Below are 24995 nucleotides of genomic sequence, written 5' to 3'. Positions count from 1 at the left end.
ACCTCCAAGCAGAAAAATCATCCTTCTACCGCTACCTTCTACCTCCAACCACCAAGCCAATTGTGAATCAATTTCACCAGCTCGACTTGGATCCCACCTGCCTTCACTTTCCTCCAAAATATTCCAACTCGAATTTAAACTGGAGGTGGTGAAGGGAGGGATTAAGCCAGAAAGGGTTATTCGGAAGAAAGAGCTACTTTAAATGTAGTTGCATCTGGTTGGGTAACTATAGTTGGGTGGAGATTATTCCCTGCTTTAATTGTGCGGGGGAAGAACGAATTGCTGTACACATCTGTCTTTGTAGCTGGGATCACAAATTGAATCGAATGCCCTCCTCTGCTCCTAATTGGTTTGGGTTTGGTGTAGGTCTTGTAGTCTCTGTCGAGCTGACCATTTAACATTTTGTAAAAACAGGTCAAACGGTGAGCTTCACGTCTGTCTTGTAGAGGGTTCCACCCCAGAGAACTCAGATGTTTGGTGACACTCGCTTCTCTCTCATCGGTGTTAGTAACAAATCGAGCTGCCTGTCTTTGGACACGTTCGATGGAAGAAATTTTTGTATTTGTGTATGGGTCCCATGCTGCAACTGCAGAGACCAAATGAGGTCTAACGAGGGTGAAGTATAGCTTCTCCTTGACAGAAGTTGAACAATGATGAAAGTTGTGCCTCAGAAAGTTTAGGACACCTGTTGCTTTCACCTGCGTGACGCGCAAATGATGCCCAGGTGGGACAGGCCGTTAAAGGATTGGATCCAGCTTCATATCCCAAATAACTGCCTGTTACTTTGGATTTATCACACTTGGATTTTCCTGAGGTTTGTGTCACATCATAGGGGGAGTGGGTTTGTTAAACCCAAGGGTCTCACTGTTATCCAAACGGCTTTAAAATAAAAGCATTCAGATGGACTTAAGAACAATATTCGATGTTATTAAAAAAAACTTCACACAATGAAGATATTTGAGTACATAAATCTGGAGAAACTCCGCGGGTCAGACAGCTTCTCTGGGGAAAAGGAATAGGTGATGTTTTGGGTCGAGACCCTTCTTCACTTTGAGAGTCAGGGGAATAGAGGGAGTACAGAGAAGGTTCACCAGACTGATTCCTGGGATGGCAGGACTTTCATATCCAACTCCAATCCAACTTTATTTGTTAAGCACTTTAAAACAGCCAATGTTGACCAAAATGCTGTACAGAAGAATAAACAAGACATCATCAACAAACACCATAACAGCTCACATGAAGTGCAAAAATTACATATGAAATACAACAATAAATTAAAAGACATAAAACATGAGTAAAAATAATAGCCACGGAATAAAAGCAATCAAAAAATAAGAAATTATATCAAGTAAATAAATAAAGTCGACATGAAGACTTTATTTGAAAATATGAAGAAAGACTGGATAGACTCGGCTTGTACACGCTAGAATTCAGAAGATTGAGGGGGGATCTTATAGAAACTTACAAAATTCTTAAGGGGATGGACAGGCTAGATGCAGGAAGATTATTCCCGATGTTGGAGAAGTCCAGAAGGGCTGTATCGCCTACTCCTGCACCTATTTTCTATGTTCTTGGTTCTTGCTTCTTGGTTTCTTGGTCCTCCAAAATATTCCAAATGGAATTTAAACTGGAGGTGGTGAAGGGAGGGCTTAAGCCAGAAAGGGTTATTGGGAAGAAATGTCCATGTTAGCTGCGGGCTGGATGCGAATGAGTTACAGACAATGAGACTCAACAAGACGGCTTTGAAGCTGGTAGAAGTACTTGTGTGGGGAAGGGACAGAGAGAGAGGGGATGCAGCGGTTACGGTGCTAGGGGAATCAATATTCATACCGCTGGGTTGTAAACTGGATTTTTTTACTGTAATTTAAAAAATGGTTTGCATTTTACTGCCATCTAGTGTATTGATTTGCCATTGTTGTATGGGATTGATAATGAAAATTCCTGGTACTATATTTGAAATTTCATAATTGTGTAAAAAATGTGCAGCATATTTAATTAATTTTGGTGTAATGCTTTTATTCACGTTTGTTGTGCCATGTCTGGAGCTGGTATTGTAATTTGTTTAATTTGGTTTAGAGATACAGCGCGGAAACAGGCCATTCGGCCCCCTGAGCCCGTACCAACCAGCGTTCCCCGCACATCAACACTATCCTACACACACTATGGACAATTTACATTTATACCAAGCCAATTAACCTACAGAACTGTACGTCTCTGGAGTGTTGGAGGAAACCGAAGATGTCGGAGAAAACCCATGTAGGAATGTACAAACCTCGCACAGACAAGCACCTGTAGTCAGGATTGAACCCGGGTCTCTGGCGCCGTAAGGCAGGTGATCTAACGCCAGTTTAGTTAGTTTAGTTAACTGTCACGTGTACCGAGGTACAGTGAAAATCCTCTGTTGCGTGCTAACCAGTCAGCAGAAAGACAACACATGATTACAATTGATCCATTTACAGTGTACAGATACATGATAAGGGAATAACGTTTAGTGCAAGGTATAGCCAGCAAAGTTCGATCAAGTGTCATCAAAGAGGTAGATAGTAGTTCAGGACTGCTCTCTGGTTGTGGTAGGATGATTTAGTTGCCTGATAACAGCTGGGAAGAAACTGTCCCTGAATCTGGTGGTGTATGTCTTCACTCTTTTCGCACTATGCCACAATGCCACCCTAAAGATGCTTTAATAGATATTTTATTTTTGCTCCAGCTAAATTATTATTATTATTTTTATTTTATTTTATTTATTTTTCTATTTTTTAGAAGTAAAGTACATTACATTAATTCAAGCCAAATATAACTTATTACATTTCTTGTACCACTTCATTTTTTAAGCTTTAAAAAGAGAAAAAAGTAAAGAAAGTTTGAGAGTCGTGATTGTGTGAAAAAGTGATCAAGAAAAAAGACCCATTACGCGAAGAGTTAGAGAAAAAAGTTAAGAAATAGGCCGTAGAAAAGACTAAAGAGAAAATGAAACAAAAGCTCTATTAAAAAGACAGAGCAGAAAGGAATATACCAACTTCGTATTTTTCATCCCCCCTTACCAGATCCTGAAACCATTTCTTTTCAGAGTACTGTTGCACCTTATACTTGTAGTAAGTCGATAAATGCAGACCACGTCTTTTGGAAGTGGTCTGATTTGCCTGCAAGAAGGAGTCTCATATCTTCCAGGTGTAATGTTTCGAACATATTTGAAATCCACATATTTATTGTTGGTATTGGGGCGTTTTTCCATAATTTAAGTATAAGTTTTTTCCCGTTATTAACCCGTAATTAAATAGATTCTTTTGAAACACAGTTAGTTCAGGGCTGTCCTCCATTGTTCCAAAAATAATCAATTCTGCTTTTGGTATCAATTTTATTTTAACTAATTCTGTGAAGATTTCAAAAATTTCAGTCCAAACATTTTGAATTTTTATACAAAAAACAAATGAGTGCGTACAGTTTTGGTCTCCTAATCTGAGGAAAGACATTATTGCCATAGAGGGAGTACAGAGAAGGTTCACCAGACTGATTCCTGGGATAGCAGGACTTTCATATGAAGAAAGACTGGATAGACTCGGCTTGTACACGCAGACATTTAGAAGATTGAGGGGGGATGTGATAGAAACTTTAAAAATTCTTAAGGGGTTGGACAGGCTAGATGCAGGAAGATTATTCCCGATGTTGGGGAAGTCCAGAACTAGGGGTCACAGTTTAAGGATAAGAGGGAAGTCTTTTAGGACCGAGATGAGAAAATCCTTTTTTACAGAGACTGGTGAATCTGTGGATTTATCTGCCACAGAAGGTAGTTGAGGCCACAGTTCAATGGCTATATTTAAGAGGGAGTTAGATGTGGCCCTTGTGGCTGAAGGGATCAGGGATGGAGAGAGGGCAGGGATGGGATACTGAGTTGGATGATCAGCCATGATCATATTGAATGGCGGTGCAGGCTTGAAGGGCCGAATGGCCTACTCCTGCACCTATTTTTCTATGTTTTCTATAGTAGCTCCAGCAAAATTATGGGGTGAAATGATTCTCGGAATAGTTGCATGATATGGTGTTGTGCAATGTGTTGGAGAATTGAGTAACGGACGAGGCGACGCCAGGTGGCAGCCTGTTTGAACTTCCTCATTCGGGAGGAAGTGGATGTACTTGTGGATACAAAGTGCTGGAGTAACTCAACGTTTTGGGTATCATTCTTGGGGGAAACCAGCTGAGTTACTCACTTTGCACTTTGCGAAATTGCTCGCAATTTGTTTAATTTGACGACACAGAGCGGAAACGAGCCCCTCGGTCCACCAATCTACGCCGGCCAACAATCTCCGCACACTAACACCATCCTACACGCACTTCGCGTAACTCAATTCAATCTCCCTCATATATACCAATTTCTAAAACATCTCTATCCATCTATCCGCTATAAATATTATGTCGGATCTTATTTGTAAATACATTTTAGTTTAAATCTATTTCAAAAGTAAGATCTTGACCACTTCCGATGTTATTCCGCCCTTCCATCTCCACCTATCCCCAAACTCGCCTTTACGCCGCTGTTGAATTCCGCACCAACACCGCTTGTGTCGCGTTGTAACTCGGGGGGAGTTTACGACCCGGGGGAGCCCGGAGCTCAGGACCCGCCGCCCGCGGCTGCTGCTGAACCCGCGGGAAGGGAGATTCTTTCAATCTTTATATTTTCACAAAAGTAATTTCTGTTCCGTTGCCGGACGCGGTTAACGCGTTAAAATGAACGGATCGACAGACAGACAGACAGACAGCTCTGATTTCAGTTGCTGTTTATTTCACTCTTCCCACATTTACATTTTTTTTACACACCCGGAGCGGAACCGGAGCAGATTCTCAGCCACTTGTTTCCATCCTGAGTCCAGAAGAAAGGATAAAGTTTCTCCGTGAATTTATTCCCAGTGAAGGTGTGGAGATGGGACTTGGTGTCCGCGTCGTGAAATGAAACTGTCCCGGACTCGTAACTGAGATAAACTCCCACCCTCCCGGGGATGGGACGGGCGGGGAGAGGGGATGGAGGGGATGTGAATGCAACAAACTCGTCACCCAGCCACCACCCGATGCTCCAGACTCCAGTCTCCGGGGTCAGTGTGACCGGTCTCTTCCTGTCCACAGACTCTGCGGCGACTCCCAGCCCCCAGACCTGACTCCCCGCCACCTCCACCTCCCAGTAATGTCTCCCCGATGTGAATCCCTCCGATCCCAGCACACACTCCCAGCGTGTAAACCTCTTCCCGGTGTCAGGGAGACTCCTCTGGGTCCCGGTCCGTCTCACCCTCTTCCGATCCTCAGACACCTCGAGCCGCGGATGCGCTGTTTCCACATCCAGGGTGACGGAGACTGGGGGGAGAAGCAGAGAATCAGAGAGTCCCCGGGGGTCGGGGGGAGACTCGGGCAGCGCGGCCCCGGGACCGGGGGAGAAGCCGCTCGGCCTCAGGCACAGGCGGGCGGACAACTGGGACCTTGCCCGGGGTTTCACCCACAATCACATCGGATGGACAACAGACATCTTTCCCAGAGTTTTTATCCAGGGAAGGAGAGGGGAATATCGTGAGGTGGGGGAGGGTGGACGGGGAGGACGAGTGCGGACAGTGAGGAGGATTGCGAGATTGCGGTGGGGATGGAGGAATGAAGCGGGCTATTCAGAAATGGAGGCAGATCGGAGCAAGAGGTTATTGAGGTGAGTGGTAGTTTGAGGTTGTTAAAGAGGAGGTAGAGGTGTGGGGTGGAGTCGCCATGATCATAGTGAATGGGAGGGGGAGACATGAGGGGCCAGAGGACCTGCCCCTGTTTCTTTGAGTGGAGGGTGAGAGAGACGGAGGGGTGGCTTGGACCATGGGAGGAAGCAGAGGTTGAATGATCGGGTGTTGGACAGAATGGGTGGAGACTTGTGGTTGTAGGGTCGCTGAAAGGGAGGGGATTCACGGGTGGATTTGATGGGTGTGTACAACTAAGAAGACACTGATCTCATTGTGAACCAATATATGAACTTCACTGAGGGACTTGGCAATGTTGCGCATGTAAGGCTGGTCCAGAAAGTGAAGGCAGGTGGGATCCAAGGCGAGCTGGTGAAATGGATCCACAATTGGCTTGGTGGTTGGAGGTAGAAGGTAGCGGTAGAAGGATGATTTTTCTGCTTGGAGGTCTGTGACTGGTGGAGTGCAGCAGAGATCGGTGCTGCAGCAGGGATATCAGATCAAGAGTACAGGTTTATCTTGAGAGCAAGGAATTTTAAAGTGGATCTGAGTTGTAAGTTTTCTTTACACTGAAAGTGGGTGATATCTGCAACATGCTACAGAGGAGGCGGTGGTGAGATCTAATCATTATATTTGAGGCACTTATCTAGGTGAGGTGAGAAGAATACCAATGTAATCTGAGCAAATCGATTAGTAAAGCTGGGAAATAGGTGGACATGGACATGATGGACCAAATGGCCTGATGCTGTAATGTACAACCATGGCTCTCAGCTCCAAGAGCACTGAATGACTGAGTCTCCACAGCCACCTGTGCAGGGAATTCCAAAGGTTCCCCAGTCTCTGCGTGCAGTAATGTCTCCTTATCTCTGCTCTACATGTTGCAGCTCACATTCTGAGAGGGTGCCCATTCTCCAGACCCCACAGACAGGGGAAACATCCTCCCTGCATCCAACCCACTGAGCCCTGTAAGAACTTTGTGTTTCACTGAGATCTCCTCCTATACACCCAAACTCTGGAGTACACAGGCCTAGTCTACTCAATCTCACCCCGCACAACAAACTCATTGTCCCAGGAACAAATATTGTTAATCTTTGCTTCAATTCCTCTGTGTCAAGTCTGTCAATTTATCGGTACACAGGAGCATAGGAACACAAGAAAACAGGAGCAGGATTAGAATCCGCTCCTCAGGCTTGCCCCTCCATTCAATGTGGTCATGGCTGATCTAAGCTGGCACCAATTCCTCTTCTGTGTGAGTTCCCCATAATCTTAAATATTGGATCTATCAAATATTTATTTGAAGCCAAGTTGCACATATCCAATAACTCAGCTTTTCACCACCACCTTGGGCACAACATGCCAGATATTCACTGCCCTCTGAGAGATGCAACTTCTACACACCGCATAAGAGGCAGCTCTGGAAGGTTGGATCTCATGGAATCCGGGGTGAATTAGCAGATGGAATACAACATTTACCGGAAGGTCGCAGACAGAGGATGTTGGTAGAGGGTCGTGTTTCAGACTGGAGACAGAGTCCACTGTTGTTCCTTATTTATATACACGATTGGGTGTGTATGTAGGTTGCACGGTTAGTCAGTTTGCAGATGGAACTAAAATTGGTAACATTGTGGAGAGTGAAGAAGGTGATCTGAGAGTAAATGTGATCCCGGTAAACTGGGCCAATGGGGTCAGGAACGGCAGGTGGTATTTATTCATGTGAAGGTGAGGTGATGCACTTTGCTGAGACAAACCAGGGCAGGACATACACAGTAAACGGGGAACTTTATAGAACTGAGAGATCTCGGGCTGCAGGTACACAGTGCCATGGAAGATGAAACAGTGACAGGCAGTGTGGTGAAGAATGTGTTTGTCACTCATGCTTTCATAGGTCAGGATATTAAATTTGACACAATATGGTTGTTAGTAAATTAGAGAGGGTGCAAAAGTATTTACGATAATTTCATCAGGTCTGAAGGGCTGGGTTATAAGAAGACGTTGTACAGGCAGGAACATTTGTCTTTGGAGCCCGTCCGGGTGTTTTTATAGCTGTGTATAAGATCTATATAAGGTGCACAGATAGGGTGAATAGCCACAGTATTTCACCCAAAGCAGGAGAGTATGAACGTCTGACTCGGTGATGTTTCCCAGCTGATGGGTTTAGTGGTAGATCCAATTTCCCTTCAGTCTAAAAGACCATTAATGTTTGCATCTAGGTATTGCTTAAAGATATCAGAAACAAGACTAATGGTGAAGGTACAAGCTTTACCTCGTTTGAAGTCATCAGATGTTTCTTTGAATGCCGTGTTGAACGAAACAGGGCAATTAAACTTTTCAATCGGCAAGGCTTCATCTACCACCGACAGTGGTTTGGCTTCATCACTAACCCTGCAAATAATGAACAGCTGTTTATAAACTGAGCATTAGAAATGTTTTAAGGTGTTCCACAAAACACTTACAATGTTTCCGTCAAGACAATGTCCTACCTTCGCTTGCGACCAGCTTCCTCCTGAAAGAAATAAAACACAAATCTCAATTGACTGAGATGGGCCGTCCTCATCCCGACAGCGGGAATTTCACCAAATTTCTACAACCCTCTGATAATTCCCATTTCCCAACTCTTATCACCACTGTCATGCAGAGCGAAAGCGGATATTGCCGCAGAGATGTAGAACGATGGGGGAAAGCACAAGGAATGATCATGAGAATGATGCCATAACTGAGAGGATGGAACTTAATGAAAAGACTGGGCAGGTCATGGGATTTCATCTGTAGAAGTTTTCAGGAATGATGTGAGGGAATTTAATATTATCGGTGGATTTAAATGTGTGGGGATGAAATAATATCTCAAATTGAAGGGGAGACTAATAATCAAAGTTGAAATGTAACGTGGTCTTCAATAAATACCTAAAGGAATGCAGTCATGAGAACATGGACCTCACTTGCATTGGAGGGACTGAAGCCTACAGCAGAGATAAATTTAAATTCAAGCGCTGATAATTGCTCGGTTCTAAGCTTCCCCCAGTCTAGTTTCAGTAAAAGCACTGAATCAAGCACTTGAATCAATTAATTGTATTCTACCAAAAGCACGTCACAGATCACACACTGTACCTATCTCACCGTGGGTTCGATCCCTGCGTCTATCTGTTCAAGCCCTCTAGGCCTCGCACAGACAGAGGCACTCCAGAAGGGTACCTGGTCCTGAGCGCTCTTCCAGATGATCGGCCCTGAGCCTCGTGACCAGGGACTTTTATCTGTCCCACAAACTCGAGGGGCCGAACCACATGGGGGTTGTCTCTTAATCACCCAATTACAAATATCGATTAACCCCATACATAACAGGCATTTCCCTAACCACGGGAGAGAGACATGTGGGTCACTCTAAGGAAGGGCAAGGGGCAGAGGCAGGGACGAGTGAGTACTCCAATGTCGGTACACCTTGCAAATAAGTACTCCTGTTTGAGTACGGATGGGGGTGACAGCCTACCCGGGGGTAGCGACAGCGGACGGGCCTCCAGCACAGAGACCGGCCCTGTTGCTCCGAAAGGTAGGGAAAAAAAGAAGAGGGCAATTGTAATTGGGGATTCTATTGTTAGGGGGTCGGATAGGCATTTCTGTGGATGCAGTCGGGAGACCAGGATGGTGGTCTGCCTCCCTGGTGCCAAGGTCTCGGACGTGTCTCAATGCATCCAAGATATCCTGAAATCAGAGCGAGAGGAGCCTGAGGTTGTGGTACATATTGGTACAAATGACATAGGTAAAAAAAGTGATGAGGTCCTGAAGGGAGGATTTAGGGAGTTGGGAGGAGAATTAAGGAAAAGGTCCAAAAAGGTAACAATCTCAGGATTACTGCCTGTACCAAGCGACAGTGAGAGTAGGAATGGGGCGAGGTGGAGGATAAATGCGTGGCTGAAAGACTGGTGCAGAGGGCAGGGATTCAAGTTTCTGGATCATTGGGACTTCTTTTGGGGAAGGTGGGACCTGTACAGAAGGGATGGGTTGCACTTGAACCCGAGGGGGACCAATATCCTGGCGGGGAAATTTACAAAGGTCACTGGGGAGACTTTAAACTAGAATGGTTGGGGCGAAGGACTCAAATAGAGAAAGCTAGCAGACAGAATGGGAGGCAGGAAGCAGAAAAGGGAAGCACTCGGACACAAGAGGAGAAAGAAAAAAAAGGAAATAAACAGAGAAGAAGAGACGGGGGGTTTCTTAAATGTGCATATTTTAATGCTAGGAGCATTGTACAAAAGGTGGATGAGCTTAGAGTCTGGATAGACACCTGGAAGTATGATGTTGTGGCGATCAGTGAAACATGGTTGCAGGAGGGCTGTGATTGGGAAACTAAATATTCCAGGATTTCATTGCTTCAGGTGTGATAGAATTGGAGGGGCAAGAGGTGGAGGTGTTGCATTGCTAGCGGAAGATATTACAGCAGTGCTTTGGCAGGATAGATTGGAGGGCTCATCTAGGGAGGCTATTTGGGTGGAACTGAGAAGTGGGAAAGGTGTAGCAACACTTATAGGGGTGTATTATAGACCGCCAAATGGGGAACGAGAATTGGAAGAGCAAATATGTAAGGAGATAGCAGATATTAGTAGTAAGCACAAGGTAGTGATTGTGGGAGATTTCAACTTTCCACACATAGACTGGGAAACACATTCTGTAAATGGGCTGGATGGTTTGGAATTTGTAAAATGTGTGCAGGATAGTTTTTTGCAGCAATACATAGAGGTACCTACTAGAAGAGGGGCAGTGCTGGACCTCCTGTTAGGAAATGAGACAGGACAGGTGGCGGAGGTATGCGTTGGGGAGCACTTCGGGTCCAGTGATCACAATACCGTTAGTTTCAATATAATTATGGAGAAGGTCAGAACTGGACCTAGGGTTGAGATTTTTGATTGGAGAAAGGCTAACTTTGATGAGATGCGAGATGATTTAAAAGGAGTGAACTGGGACATTTTGTTTTATGGGAAAGATGTAGAAGAGAAATGGAGGACATTTAAAGGGGAAATTTTAAGAGTACAGAATCTTTATGTTCCTGTTCGGTTGAAAGGAAACAGTAAAAATTGGAAAGAGCCCTGGTTTTCAAGGGAAATTGGACATCTTGTTCGGAAAAAGAGGGAGATCTACAATAATTATAGGCAGCATGAAGTAAATGAGGTGCTTGTGGAGTATAAGGAATGTAAAAAGAATCTTAAGAAAGAAATTAGAAAAGCTAAAAGAAGATATGAGGTTGCTTTGGCAAGTAAGGTGAAAGTAAATCCAAAGGGTTTCTACAGCTATATTAATAGCAAAAGGATAATGAGGGATAACATTGTTCATTGGAGAGACAGAGTGGGCAGCTATCTGCAGAGCCAAAAGAGATGGGGGAGATATTGAACAATTTCTTTTCCTCGGTATTCACCAAGGAGAAGGATATTGAATTATGTGAGGTAAGGGAAACGAGTAGAGTGGCTATGGATACTATGAGTTTCAAAGTAAAAGAAGTACTGACACTTTTGAAAAATATAAAAGTCAATAAGTCTCCAGGTCCTGACAGGATATTCCCTAGGATATTGAGGGAAGTTAGTGTAGAAATAGCCGGGGCTATGACAGAAATATTTCAAATGTCATTAGAAACGGGAATAGCCCCGAGGATTGGCGTACTGCGCATGTTGTTCCATTGTTTAAAAAGGGTTCTAAGAGTAAACCTAGCAATTATAGACCTGTTAGTTTGACTTCAGTGTTCAAAAGGGAACTGCAGATGCTGGAATATCGAGGGTACACAAAATGCTGGGGAAACTCAGCGGGTGCAGCAGCATCTATGGTCTGAAGAAGGGTTTCGGCCCGAAACGTCGCCTATTTCCTTCGCTCCATAGATGCTGCTGCACCCGCTGAGTTTCCCCAGCATTTTGTGTACAGTTTGACTTCAGTGGTGGGCAAATTAATGGAAAAGATACTTAGAGATAATATATATAAGCACCTGGATAAACAGGGTCTGATTAGGAACAGGCAACATGGATTTGTGCCTGGAAGGTCACGTTTGACTAATTTTCTTGAATTTTTTGAAGAGGTTACTAGGGAAATTGACGAGGGTAAAGCAGTGAATGTTGTCTATATGGACTTTTGTAAGGCCTTTGACAAGGTTCCTCATGGAAGGTTGGTTAAGAAGGTTAAACTGTTGGGTATAAATGCAGGAATAGCAAGATGGATTCAACAGTGGCTGAATGGGAGAAGCCAGAGGGTAATGGTGGATGGCTGTTTGTCGGGTTGGAGGCAGGTGACTAGTGGGGTGCCTCAGGTATCTGTGTTGGGTCCTTTGGTGTTTGTCATGTACATCAATGATCTGGATGAAGGGATGGTAAATTGGATTAGTAAGTATGCAGATGATACCAAGATAGGGGGTGTTGTGGATAATGAAGAGGATTTCCAAAGTCTACAGAGTGATTTAGGCCATTTGGAAAAATGGGCTGAAAGATGGCAGATGGAGTTTAATGCTGATAAATGTGAGGTGTTACACCTTGGCAGGACAAATCAAAATAGGACGTACATGGTAAATGGTAGGGAATTGAAGAATACAGTTGAACAGAGGGATCTGGGAATAACCGTGCATAGTTCCTTGAAGGTGGAATCTCATATAGATAGGGTGGTAAAGAAAGCTTTTGGTGTGCTAGATTTTATAAATCAGAGCATTGAGTATAGAAGCTGGGATGTAATGTTAAAATTGTACAAGGCATTGGTGAGACCAAATCTGGAGTATGGTGTACAATTTTGATCGCCCAATTATAGGAAGGATGTCAACAAAATAGAGAGAGTACAGAGGAGATTTACTAGAATGTTGCCTGGGTTTCAACAACTAAGTTACAGAGAAAGGTTAAATAAGTTAGGTCTTTATTCTCTGGAGCGCAGAAAGTTAAGGGGGGACTTGATAGAGGTCTTTAAAATGATGAGAGGGATAGACAGAGTTGATGTGGACAAGCTTTTCCCTTTGAGAATAGGGAAGATTCAAACAAGAGGACATGACTTCAGAATTAAGGGACAGAAGTTTAGGGGTAACATGAGGGGGAACTTCTTTACTCAGAGAGTGGTAGCGGTGTGGAATGAGCTTCCAGTGGAAGTGGTGGCGGCAGGTTCGTTGGTATAATTTAAAAATAAATTGGATAGGCATATGGATGAGAAGGGAATGGAGGGTTATGGTATGAGTGCAGGCAGGTGGGACTAAGGGAAAAAAGTTGTTCGGCACGGACTTGTAGGGCCGAGATGGCCTGTTTCCGTGCTGTAATTGTTATATGTTATATGGTTAACCCAATGATACAACAATTCAATACATTGTATTCACAACCGACTTCAAGATGAAGTCAACTTGGAAACATTTACCCCGATGAACAGAACTCTCAGACAAGGCTCAACACCTCATCCAATCAACACTTAGCAGAGTCAGACTCTGCAACATTATTTACAAGCTATTTACAAGGTATACGTCTGGTTTGCAGCCATCCAATCCATTCTATGCATTTTGTACCAGATTGACAGGATTTGCAAGGCTTCCCATTCTTTGCTTGCAAATTGTATCTAAGTTCCAGACTTCCTGGCATCTCTCGCAGCCAGTCCCAGAGAGCAATTCCAATTTGACCAAATCTCCCAGCAAACCCTGAAACTTAACCCCATTTTGAAGTCCTGGCTGGTCCAATTTAGCCAGGATTAACAGTGGGGTAAACACATTAGGGCTCATGGAATTTGGGATATAGTTACCGGGTGTGGAGAATAGATAGGAGGGATGATGAGTGGAGCAGAAATCTTGACTGGATAGGATGGGCCAAATGGCCTGTCTATGATGTTAAATGGGATGTCATTCTATGGTGAAACAAGGTGGACAAAACAAACAGAGCAAATTCCCTCAAGGTGACCACCCACTGCTGATGGGAACCGGATATAGATGATGTGTGCGCCACATTTTAGATTTCAATGTTAATCCCCACAATGTGGTCATGGCTGATCTAGCCCAGGACTGAACTCCTCCTCTTTGCCCCATTCCCTTCAATTACAATCCCCCGAATTTTCAAAAATGTATCTGCCTCTGGTTTAAATACATCTTACATAGAAACATAGAAATTAGGTGCAGTAGGCCATTCGGCTTTTCGAGCCTGCACCGCCATTCAATATGATCATGGCTGATCATCCAACTCAGTATCACGTACCTGCCTTCTCTCCATACCCTCTGATCCCCTTAGCCACAAGGGCCACATCTAACTCCCTCTTAAATATAGCCAATGAACTGTGTGGCCTCAACTACCCTCTGTGGCAGAGAGTTCCACAGAAAAAGTTTTTCTCATCTCGGTTTTAAAGGATTTCCCCCTTATCCTTAAACTGTGACCCCTCTCAGAGTCTCTTGGTTGGAGAATCCCAGAGATTTACTGCCCTTTGTCCATTCGTGGTCCTTGGGATCAGATATAGGATCACCAGTCGTTGTTCCAAACGCTACAGAATACAAACACCTCTCTACATTCCGGCCAGGCATTCCTGAGATCCCATAGATTATACGGGAGGCCAATTAGTTTAGGAACAACAACAGCTGTAACAGATTAAACATTTACCCAGTTCTCAATTACTGGTAAATGCAGCATTTATTTCTGAAATGTCACCCACCATTTTGTGACTGCACTTTCACTTCACCAAACTGTAGTGTAACCCCTCACCTTCAGAAACACCACACTGTCTTTTTGATCCATCTGTAGCTGCAACTTTAAGAGTTCCTCCTGAATGGATTTTAAATTTTCTTGAATGTTTCCAAGATTTGTCTCCATTGTATTTAGAATCTTCCTCTCTTCCTCCCGGATATCTGCCAGTGTGCGCTGCTCTTTCTCAGTGAGAATCTGGTGCAGTTCAGCATACTGGGATGTGATCTTGGACTGAAGGTTGTGTGACTGTTCCTATGAAATAAAAGGTGAAGATTAATATATAATGTCACTGGTTGTGTTTCCTCACGACTTTAACGGTGACATTTGGCCTGTGCATGTATTATTAGCTTTGGCATTTCAATAGTTTGTCTAATGTAGACAAAAATGCTGGAGGAACTCAGCGGGTGATGCTTGAGACCCTTCTTCAGACTTCACGAAATGTCGTGAGGGTAATGTTATAACCCATCAATCCTCTACCCCCAATACAATTCCCTGCTGCCTGTTCCTTTTCACGTGCCCATTAATTCCCATTTATCCATCCACCACCCACTTTCCCAGGGATTATAACAGTCACCGATTGACCATTGAACCAGCGTGTATTGGGGACGTGGAAGGAATCCGACGCGGTCACAGGGAGAAGGCATGAACCACACGGGCAGCACCCGAGGTCAGGATCGAACCCGCTCACCAGAACTAGGAGACAGCAGCACTACTTGTGTCACTGCGCTGCCCTATTATTACACGCATCACAGGGATCAAATCTACACAAGATCAGGAAATCGAAACTTAAAAGCCTCACCAGAACTCCAGAAATCTTCTGTTTCTGTTGCTGCTCCATTCGCTGGATCCCTGATTTCTTTTTTGTGAGAGACTGGATGGAAGATTTCGTCTGATCCTGGGATTGTGATTGAAAATCAGAGAATAAAAGTGTTAGATTATAAAGATGGAATTAAACAATAATGCGTTCAAAATCGGTTTGCTTTTACCTTGTAGATTTCAACAGCTTCTTTAACCGGCATGAAGCGGTGATCTCTGTGATCCCGCGCATCTCGACAAATCACACAGATCAGCTTCTTGTCAGTTTCACAAAACAGCTTCAGTTCTTCCTGATGTTCCTCGCACTGAAGTTTACTTTCCTTCTCTGTCCGATTCAGGCTCAGTGTTCGAGCTTTCTCAGACAGTCTCGCCAAGGCCCGACTCACCCTGAGGGTGCGGTCTGTAAACTCCTCTCTACATTCCGGGCAGGAGTTTCTCCCCTCCCTGTCCCAACTCTGTGTGATACAGGAGCGGCAGAAGTTGTGCCCACACTCCAGTGACACCGGATCGGTGAAGAAATCCAGGCAGATGGGACAAAGTATCTCCTCGGTCCAACTCTCGACCGGGTCTTTCGCTGCCATTTTAACCTCCACTTCCTGGTTCAAAACGCATTCCCATTCGCTGAAACTGCTGACGCCCTGCAGTAATTAATTGGAGCGCCGGAGGCTGAAGTTCATGGGATCAAGAGGTGAATGGATAGGGTGAATGCACAGTCTTTTACCCGGAGTAGTGGAGTCGAGAACTAGAGGACACAGGTTTGTGGTGAGAGGTGCAAGATTTAATCGGAACCTGAGGAACAATATTTCCACACAGAAGGTCGTGGGGAAATGGAACAAGCTGCCAGAGGAGGTAAGTCAGGCTGGACAACAACGTGTGGACGGGCTTTAGGATCCGGGGGAGCCCGGAGCTGTGGAACAATCAATGAAAGGGGCGGGGCAAGGCTGAGGGGAGGCGGAGCTCAGCCCCGTCAATCACAGCCCTGACCAGAAAGCCGATGTCATTTGTAATCAGCTTCGGGTAAATTTCATTCCCTTAAACTAAAGTTGTTCCAGTTAAATGGGTGATTGGAACATGAGTCTGACCATAAAATGCCAACAAAAATACAGAAAGCGTTGTCGGCATTCAGCAGGTCGGGCAGTGTACAGTATCTGGAGAGGGAAGGGTTAATATTTCTGAGGTCATATGGAGCAGCAGATTGAACCGCTGCCTCACGGGGCCAGAGACCCGGGTTCGATCCTGACCATGTTCACTGTTCGCAGCGTGCACATTCTCCATGTGACCGCGTGGGTTTCCTCCGGGTGCTCCGGTTTTCTCCCACATTCAAAAGACATGCGGGTTTGTAGGGTAATTGGCCCTCTGTAAATTGCCCCAAGTATGTTGGGAGTGAACGGGAAGGTGGGATAACAGAGACCAAGTGTTAATTGGTGATCGATGGTCGATGTGGACTCGGTGGGCCGAAGGGCCTACTTCCATGCTGTATCTCTAAAGTAAAGTAAGCTCCACTGGTCAGAAAATCAACCTTGCACTGCCGCTCAACAGAGAAAACAAGACGTCATCAATACTGCACAGGACCAGGCCCTTCAACACACAATGTCTAGCTTATGGAAGGACCATTCAGAAGCCTGATAACAGAGGGGAGGAGGCTGTTCCTGAGACTGGTAAGATTCTGTACCTTCTGAGTAACGTTTAGGGTAATTTCTTCAATCACCTATTCCTGCTCTGGAGATGCTGCCGGTCCCGCTGAGTTACTCCAGCATTTTGTGTCCTTTTTTGTAAACCAATGGAATGACCAGAACTGTATGCAATACTCCAAATGCTACCTGACCAATGACCCTTACAGCTGCACATATACATTCCTCCCTCCCCTCTCCCCCCACCCCCCCCCCCCCCCCCCCCCGGTACACAAATTCACTCCACTTCACCCTCTCGTGCCACACTCCTCTCTCACACTCCCTCTCTCTCTCCCCCTCTCAACCACACTCCCTCTCTCTCACTCCCTCTCTTTCCCTCTCTCACTCCCTCTCTCGCTCTCCATCTCACACGCACACACCCTCTTGTGCCCCCCTCCTCTCACACTCCCTCTCTATCCCTCTCTCACTCCCTCTCACACACTCCCTCTCTCACACGCACACATCCTCTCTCTCTTGCTCTCTCAAACACACTTTCTCTCTCACGCACACACACATCCTCTCTCTCTTGCTCTCTCACACACTATCTCTCTCGCTCTCTCACACACACTATCTCTCTCACGCGCACACACACACACCAAACACCTCCGCTTGGTCCGCATTAACCAACCCGATCTCCCGGTGGCTCAGCACTTCAACTCCCCCTCTCATTCTGAATCCTACCTTTCTGTCCTGGGCCTCCTCCATGGCCAGAGTGAGGCCCACCGTAAATTGGAGGAGCAGCACCTCATATTTCGCTTGGGCAGTTTGCAACCCAGCGGTATGAACATTGACTTCTCTAATTTCAGGTAAACCCTACCAAAGATCCTATAGCGGAGCAAGATAGGCCACTCCTGCGTAATGCAACGGGCTGACGTGTAGTAGCAATGGAGCGGAACCTGGGCATTTTGTTGTCCATTTCAGTAACCGGACACAACCTGACTCGCAGTGTAATCAACGTTGCGGGGGAACAGTTTGTGTGTGTGATATAGGGTTAGTTCATAATTCTGTTCCTTCATAATTTGGTTAATTCGTCTTAAAGAATAAAATGTTTATAAATTTTGACTCTGGTAATTTTCTTTTTTAATGTTTTTTAAATCATTTCTTTTTAAATGGCTCATAAGCTGTGTTTGAAGTTGATTTTGTATTACACTTGCACTCTGCAATTCATTCATCTAATCACACTGTTCACAACTGCAGTATTTGGGAAAATAATAGCAATATGAAGATTCCAGTTCCTATCGCCCTGGAATGTTCATTAATGTTTTTGTGTCTATAGAGTTGTTTCTCAACAATAAAATGGATCTGGTCTTCCCAATCGCCAGAGAGTGGAATGAGATCTGTCTGTAATGGTGGGGTTATCTAAATTAAGTATTTCACAACATTAAATTTGTTTTGAGCAAGATTTACAAATGATGTATGACTTAAGGATGTCAAGTCAAGTCACATTTATTTATATAGCACATTTAAAAAACAACTCGTTGGCCAAAGTGCTTTACATTTGTTATAAGAATAGCACAACAAAACAAACTACATACATATATACATGTCGCCCTCACTCAGAGGACGTCAGGAAAGGCTTGGGAGTATAGATAAGTCTTTAGTCTTGACATAAAAGAGTCGATGGAGGGAGAAGTTCTGATGGGAAAGGGGATGCTGTTCCAGTCTAGGGGCTGCAACATCTGACATTACAGAAAATATCATGCAGTCAATATGTTCTTATTCTGCATTAAATAACAGAGAGGTAGAAAGAAAATGCTCTCGACAAGATTTTTACAAGGATGTTGCCATGAGGCAATTAATACTCCTGCACCTATTCCAGCACTATCTAAATGGCGTCAAGTTGGGAAAAGGGGAAGTACAACGGGATCTGGGGTTCCTTGTTCATCAGTCTATGAAAGTAAGCATGCAGGTACAGCAGGCAGTGAAAGAAAGTGACTGGCATGTCGGCCTTTATAACAAGAGGAATCGAACATCGGAGCAAAGAGGTCCTTCTGCAGTTGTACAGAGTCCTCGTGAGACCACACCTGGAGTATTGTGTGCAATTTTGGTCCCCTAATATGGGGAAGGACATTCTTGCTATTGAGGGAGTGCAGCGTAGGTTTACAAGGTTAATTCTCGGGATGGCGGGACTGACATGCTGAGAGAATGGAGCAGCTGGAGTTTAGAAGGATGAGAGGGTAACTTATTGAAACATATAAAATTGTTAAGGGCTTGGACACATTAGAGGCAGTAAACATGTTCCTGATGTTGGGGGAATCCAGAACCAGGGTCCACACACACAGTTTAAGAATAAGGGGTCGGCCATTTAGAACGGAGAAGAGGAAACACTTTTTCTCACAGAGAGTGGTGAGTCTGTGGATGCTCTGTCTCAGAGGGCGGTGGAGGCGGGTTCTCTGGATGCTTTCAAGAGAGAGCTAGATAGGACTCTTGAAAATAGCGGAGTCAGGGGATATGGGGAGAAGGCAGGAACGGGGTACTGATTGTGGATGATCAGCCATGATCACATTGAATGGCGGTGCTGGCTCGAAGGGCCGAATGGCCTCCTCCTGCACCTGTTGTCTATGTTTCTATGTCCAATCTGTCCACATGTGACAGCCCCTCCATCCCAGGGATCAACCTGGTGCCTCAATCACAAGGATGTCAAAAACTGTAACACTCCAGATGTCCCTCTAACCCTCCGCCCATTGGCTGGGCCGTCTGTCCGTCTTCATCCTCCTCCAATGAGCAACGGCAGGAGGCGGGACAACCTCTAGTTCCTCCGCTCATTGGCCGAGTCCGATGTCCGGCGCCGTTTCCTCCTCCAATCACTGCCTACGAGAGGCGGGACAACCACCAACCTCCCCCCATTGGGTGATCTAGGAAGTGGCGGCGCTGTGATACGGCTGCGGCTCGCCTGCAGTCTGTCTGTTTTTACTTTTTTGTGTTGTTTTTTTTTGTCTAGTTTAGTAAATGTTTTGGTTATTAGGTGGTGTTATGTGTGTGGGGGGAGGGTGAAACAGGGCTTTCTGTCTCTCCCTTCGGGGGAATGCGACTTTTTTGTCGTATCCCCCTTCCCCCGTCTGCGCTGAGGCCTAATGGCGGAGCTGGCGGCCTCCAACCTGCGACCGACCTCGAGGCTCCGGAGGTAGAGCCAGCCAGGACTCACCAACGCGAGGCTGGCCGTCTTCGAGCTGTGGCGACGTCCGGGCAGCGGCACGACTCGGCGCTCCGGTGAGGGCGGACGACGCGGGGCTGAGACACTCCCGTGCGGGTGGCCTGGCTACCGGCTGGAAGTCGCTCCGGTGAGGGCGGACCGGCTCCCGGCTGGAAGGTGCTCTCGTGGGGGCGGCCTGGCTCTCGGCTGGAATGCACTCCAGTGTGGGCAGCGCGGTGCGGGGCTGAGACGCTCTCGTGTGGGCGGCCCGGTGTGGGGCTGAGACGCTGCCGGCGGCTGAGGCGGCGTTCTGGCGGCGGCGACCTGGATCCGGGGCTCGGCCGCGGGCCAGTGGCCGATAACGTCGGGAGCTCGCAGGTCGCAGGCTTGTGCCTGTTTTCTGGAACACCCGTTGCAACAGCTGCGTCCGCTGGACTGGAGGGCGGCAGCTTCGATCACCCCCGGGCCGCGGAGCTTGAACCGCGGGACTGACTTACCATCGCCCAGTGGGGTATCGCCTCGGCGCAGAGGGAGAAGAGGAGGGAAGAGACAGTAACTCTAAGACTTTTGCCTCCATCACAGTGAGGAGGTGTTTGGTGAACTCACTGTGGTGGATGTTAATTTGTGTTTATTGTGTGTTGTTATTATTACATGTATGGCTGCAGACCGAAAGGTCTGAATGACAAATAAAGGATTCAATAGCTGCCCATCACCCATCACCATCCAATCAGCCACGTCTAGAGGCGGGACAGTCACCAAATCCCCGCCCATTGGCTGCTCCATCCCTCAGTCTCCCATCCTCCTCCAATGAGCGTGGTCGGGACATCCATCAGGCCCTCCCCCCCTCCTCATTGGATGATCCGTCCGCCCCTCTCCCGTCTCCATCCAACCAGCAACGACAGGGGGCGGGACAACCTCCAGCCCCCGCCCGTCCATTGGCCGGTTCTTCCGTCCGTCAACCCGTCTCCAGCCTATCAGCCCGCCCATTGGATGATCCGTCCGCCCGTCACTCAGTCCCCGTCCAATCAGCGCCTATGGGAGGCGGGATGTCCCTCTCACCCTCCGCCCATTGGCCGGGACCGCCGTCAGTCGCCGCCTCCTCGTCCAATCAGCGCGGTCGGGGGGCGGGACCCGGCGACGGTTGGTGCCCGGAGCCGCCGCCATCTTGATCGCCGCCGCCATCAGCGTCTCCGCTCAGTGAGTCTCTCTCTCTCTCTCTCTCTCCCCCAGCGGCCCCGCCCCGCCCCGCTACCTTGGTGCCCGCCGGGGGTGAAGCGCTGCCGCTGCCGCCCGGGGCCGGGGCCGTGGATGATGCGTTTGACCAGCCCGTCCATGTCCGCCATCTTGGCGCGGAATCGGCGCTCGCTCGCTGACGCACTCGGGCGTTTCCGGCGGCGTCGCTCACGCATTCGGGTGTTTCCGGCGGCGTCGCTGACGCACTCGGGTGTTTCCGGCGGCGTCGCTGACGCACTCGGGTGTTTCCGGCGGCGTCGCTGACGCACTCGGCTCAACTCGGGCTCGGGCGTTTCCGGTCTCGGCGCGTGGATGTCGGGCCCAGATCGAGTGTTTCACACAGAGACTCAGAGACAGAGAGAATCAGCTGGTTCTTGGTTCTTGTTGGTTTTGGTTCTTGTTGGTTTCTTGCTCCTCCAAAATATTCCAAATGGAATTTAAACTGTGGAGGTGGTGGAGGGAGGACTGGAGCCAGAAAGGGTTATTGGGAAGAAAGAGCAACTTTAAATGTAGTTGCATCTGGTTGGGTAACTATAGTAGGGTGGAGATCATTCCATGCTTTAATTGTGTGTGTGTGCGGGGGAAGAACGAATTGCTGTACCAACACATCTGTCTTTGTAGCTGGGATCACAAATTGGATCGAATGCACTCGTCTGCTCCTAATGGGTTTGGTGTAGGTCTTGTAATCTATGTTGTGTAATCTATGGGTGACATTTTGGGTCAAGTCACATTTAAAAAACAACTCTCGTTGGCCAAAGTGCTTTACATTTGTTATAAGAATAGTATAAACAAACAAACTACATACATATATACATATACATATATGTCAGGGCAAGATTCAGTGTTTCAGACAGAGAGAGAGAGACAGAGAGAATGAGCTGGGTGACATTTTGGGTCAAGTCAAGTCACGCTAGAATTTAGAAGATTGAGGGGGGATCTCAAGTTCAAGTTCAAGTTCATTGTCATGTGTCCCTGATAGGACAATGATATTCTTGCTTTGCTTCAGCACAACAGAACATAATAGGCATTGACTACAAAACACATGAATAAATAAACTGATAAAGTGCAAATAACAAATAATGGGTTATTAATGTTCAGAGTTTTGTCCGAACCAGGTTTAATAGCCTAATGGCTGTGGGGAAGTAGCTATAGGGAGGTTTCACGGCATGACCCGTACTGTTGCTACGCTACTCCAAATGGATTACACGCGATGAACTGCAGGTAGGCAATTACCGTTGTTTCCAGCGTAGCGGTCCCGTTAAAACTCGCTGAAATTGTCAATTTTTGCGCTGTAAATAATTATGGAAATCGGGATAAGCGTGTGAGACATTTAGCCTACTTCAGAATTCCAAAAGTGAGGAGAAATGACGGCAGATAGAAGCGAGAGCAGAAGGGACAACAACAGGCAGAGTGCTTGGAGAACATTGGCCGTTTGCTCACTGCATTTCATCAACTAAGGTGTTTTTTCTTGATTCCTTTGGCATCTAAAAAGTTTCAGAAGTGATAAATCTGGTTGTCATTTTTTTAAATCGGCCATGGTTCCCGGCATCTGAAGAAAAATTTACAGCCAGATTTATCACTTCTGAGAATTTTTAGATACCAAAGGAATCAAGAAAAAACACAAATAATGCCTTATTTGATGAAATGCAGTGAGCAAACGCGATAATTCCCCATATTTTCAATTCCGATATCTGCACGGCCAATGTTTACCAAGCACTTTAGCTGCTGTAGTCCCTTCAGTTCTCGCTTCTCTTTAACTTCATTTCGCTTCACTTTTTGAGCGGCCATTGAGGGCGGCCAGGGTGCCGGTGAGCCCCCCCCCCCCCCAACTGCAAGGTGTGTGGGCTGAGCTTCGAGGGGTTGCGCTTCGATGGAGGACCACATGACGGGGAACAAGAAGGAGAAGCGTTATGAGTGTGATGTGTGTGGCAAGGTCTGGCGGAGCCCGATGGAACTGGAGATTCACCGGCGGGTGCACATGGGAGAACGCCCCTTCGACTGCTCAGACTGCGGCATGAGCTTCAAGATGGCGAATCATCTGGAGATCCACGGGCGAGAAGCCCTATGGCTGCTCCACATCCGGCAAGAGCTTTGCCCGGTTGTCGAGGCTGCGGTAGCACTAGCGGGTGCACAGCAGTGAGCGGCCGTTCACCTGCTCCGACTGAGGCAAAGGCTTCAATTCGTCGCCAGAGCTGAAGCAGCACAGGCGCGTGCACACCGGGGAGCACCCCTACACCTGCGCCCAGTGCGGCAAGGGCTTCACCTCCTCCAGCAACCTGATGAAGCACCAGCGAACCCACACCGGCGAGCGTCCCTACCCCTGCGCCCAGCGCGGCAAGGACTTCACCCATTCCAGCAGCATGCTGGTGTACCAGCGCACCCACACCGGCGAGCGCCCCTACACCTGTGCTCATTGCGGCAAGGTCTTCACCCTGTCCAGCAACCTGCTGTCCCACCAGCGTACCCACACAAGCGAGCACCCCTTCACCTGCACGCAGGGTGGCAAGGGCTTCACCTGCTCCTCCAGGCTGCTGTCCGACCAGCGGGTGCACACCGGCGACCATCCCGTCCACAACCCGTTGTATGAAGAGCGCTTTGCCATGGCCTTCCATGCCCTGTCTCACCAGCGCGTGCACACCAGTGGCCAGCCCTACGACTGCCCGTATTGCGGTGAGGAGTTTGACAGCTCGCGGGGGTTACGGCAGCACCGGCTGACCCACGCCGGCGAGCAGCTGCTCCCAATGTGACAAGAACGTGCACTGAGTGTGGCAAGGGTTTCACCTGCATGTCCAGCCTGTGGCAACACCGGCGTCCCTTCCCCTGCTCATCCTGTGGTAAGGGCTTCACCCGCCTTCACCACCTGCTGGAGCACCAGCGAGTCCACATCGGGCAGTGCCCCTTCACCGGACCACTCTGTGGCACACATATACATTCCTCTCTCTCCCCTCTCCCCACACTTTCCGCCCACTCGTACACAAATTCTCTCCATTTCACCCTCTCGTGCCCCCCTCCTCTCTCTCACACTCCCTCTCTCGCTCCCTATCTCACACACTCCCTCTCTCTCTCCCTCTCTCACACACTCCCTCTCTCTCTTGCTCTCTCACATACACACACTTTCTCTCACGCACACACACACCCTCTCTCTGGCTCTCACACACACACACACTCACACCAAACACCTCCTCTCGGTCCGCATTAACCAACCTGATCTCCCGGTGGCTCAGCACTTCAACTCCCCCTCCCATTCTGAATCCTACCTTTCTGTCCTGGGCCTCCTCCATGGCCAGAGTGAGGCCCACCGTAAATTGGAGGAGCAGCACCTCATATTTCGCTTGGGCAGTTTGCCCCCAGCGGTATGAACATTGGCCTCCTGCGTAATGCAATGGGCTGACGTGTAGTAGCAATGGAACGGAACCTGGGCCTTTTGTTGTCCATTTCAGTAACCGGACCCGACCTGACTCGCAGTGTAATCAACGTTGCGGGGGAACAGTTTGTGTGTGTGATATAGGGTTAGTTCATAAATCTGTTACTTCATAATTCGGTTAATTCTTGTTAAAGAATAAAATGTTTATAAATTTTGACTGGTAATTTTTAATGTTTTTTAAATAATTTATTTTTAAATGGCTCATATGCTGTGTTTGAGTTGATGTTTGTATTACACTTGCACTCTGTAATTCATTCATCTAATCACACTGTTCACAACTGCAGTATTTGGGAAAATAATAGCAATATGAAGATTCCAGTTCCTATCGCCCTGGAATGTTCCTTAATGTTTTTGTGTCTATGGAGTTGT

Source organism: Amblyraja radiata, chromosome 36 (genome assembly GCF_010909765.2).
Source record: "Amblyraja radiata isolate CabotCenter1 chromosome 36, sAmbRad1.1.pri, whole genome shotgun sequence".
NCBI classification, from domain to species: domain Eukaryota; kingdom Metazoa; phylum Chordata; class Chondrichthyes; order Rajiformes; family Rajidae; genus Amblyraja; species Amblyraja radiata.
The sequence above is the reverse complement of the archived record's forward strand: the minus strand, read 5'-3'. Positions refer to the sequence as shown.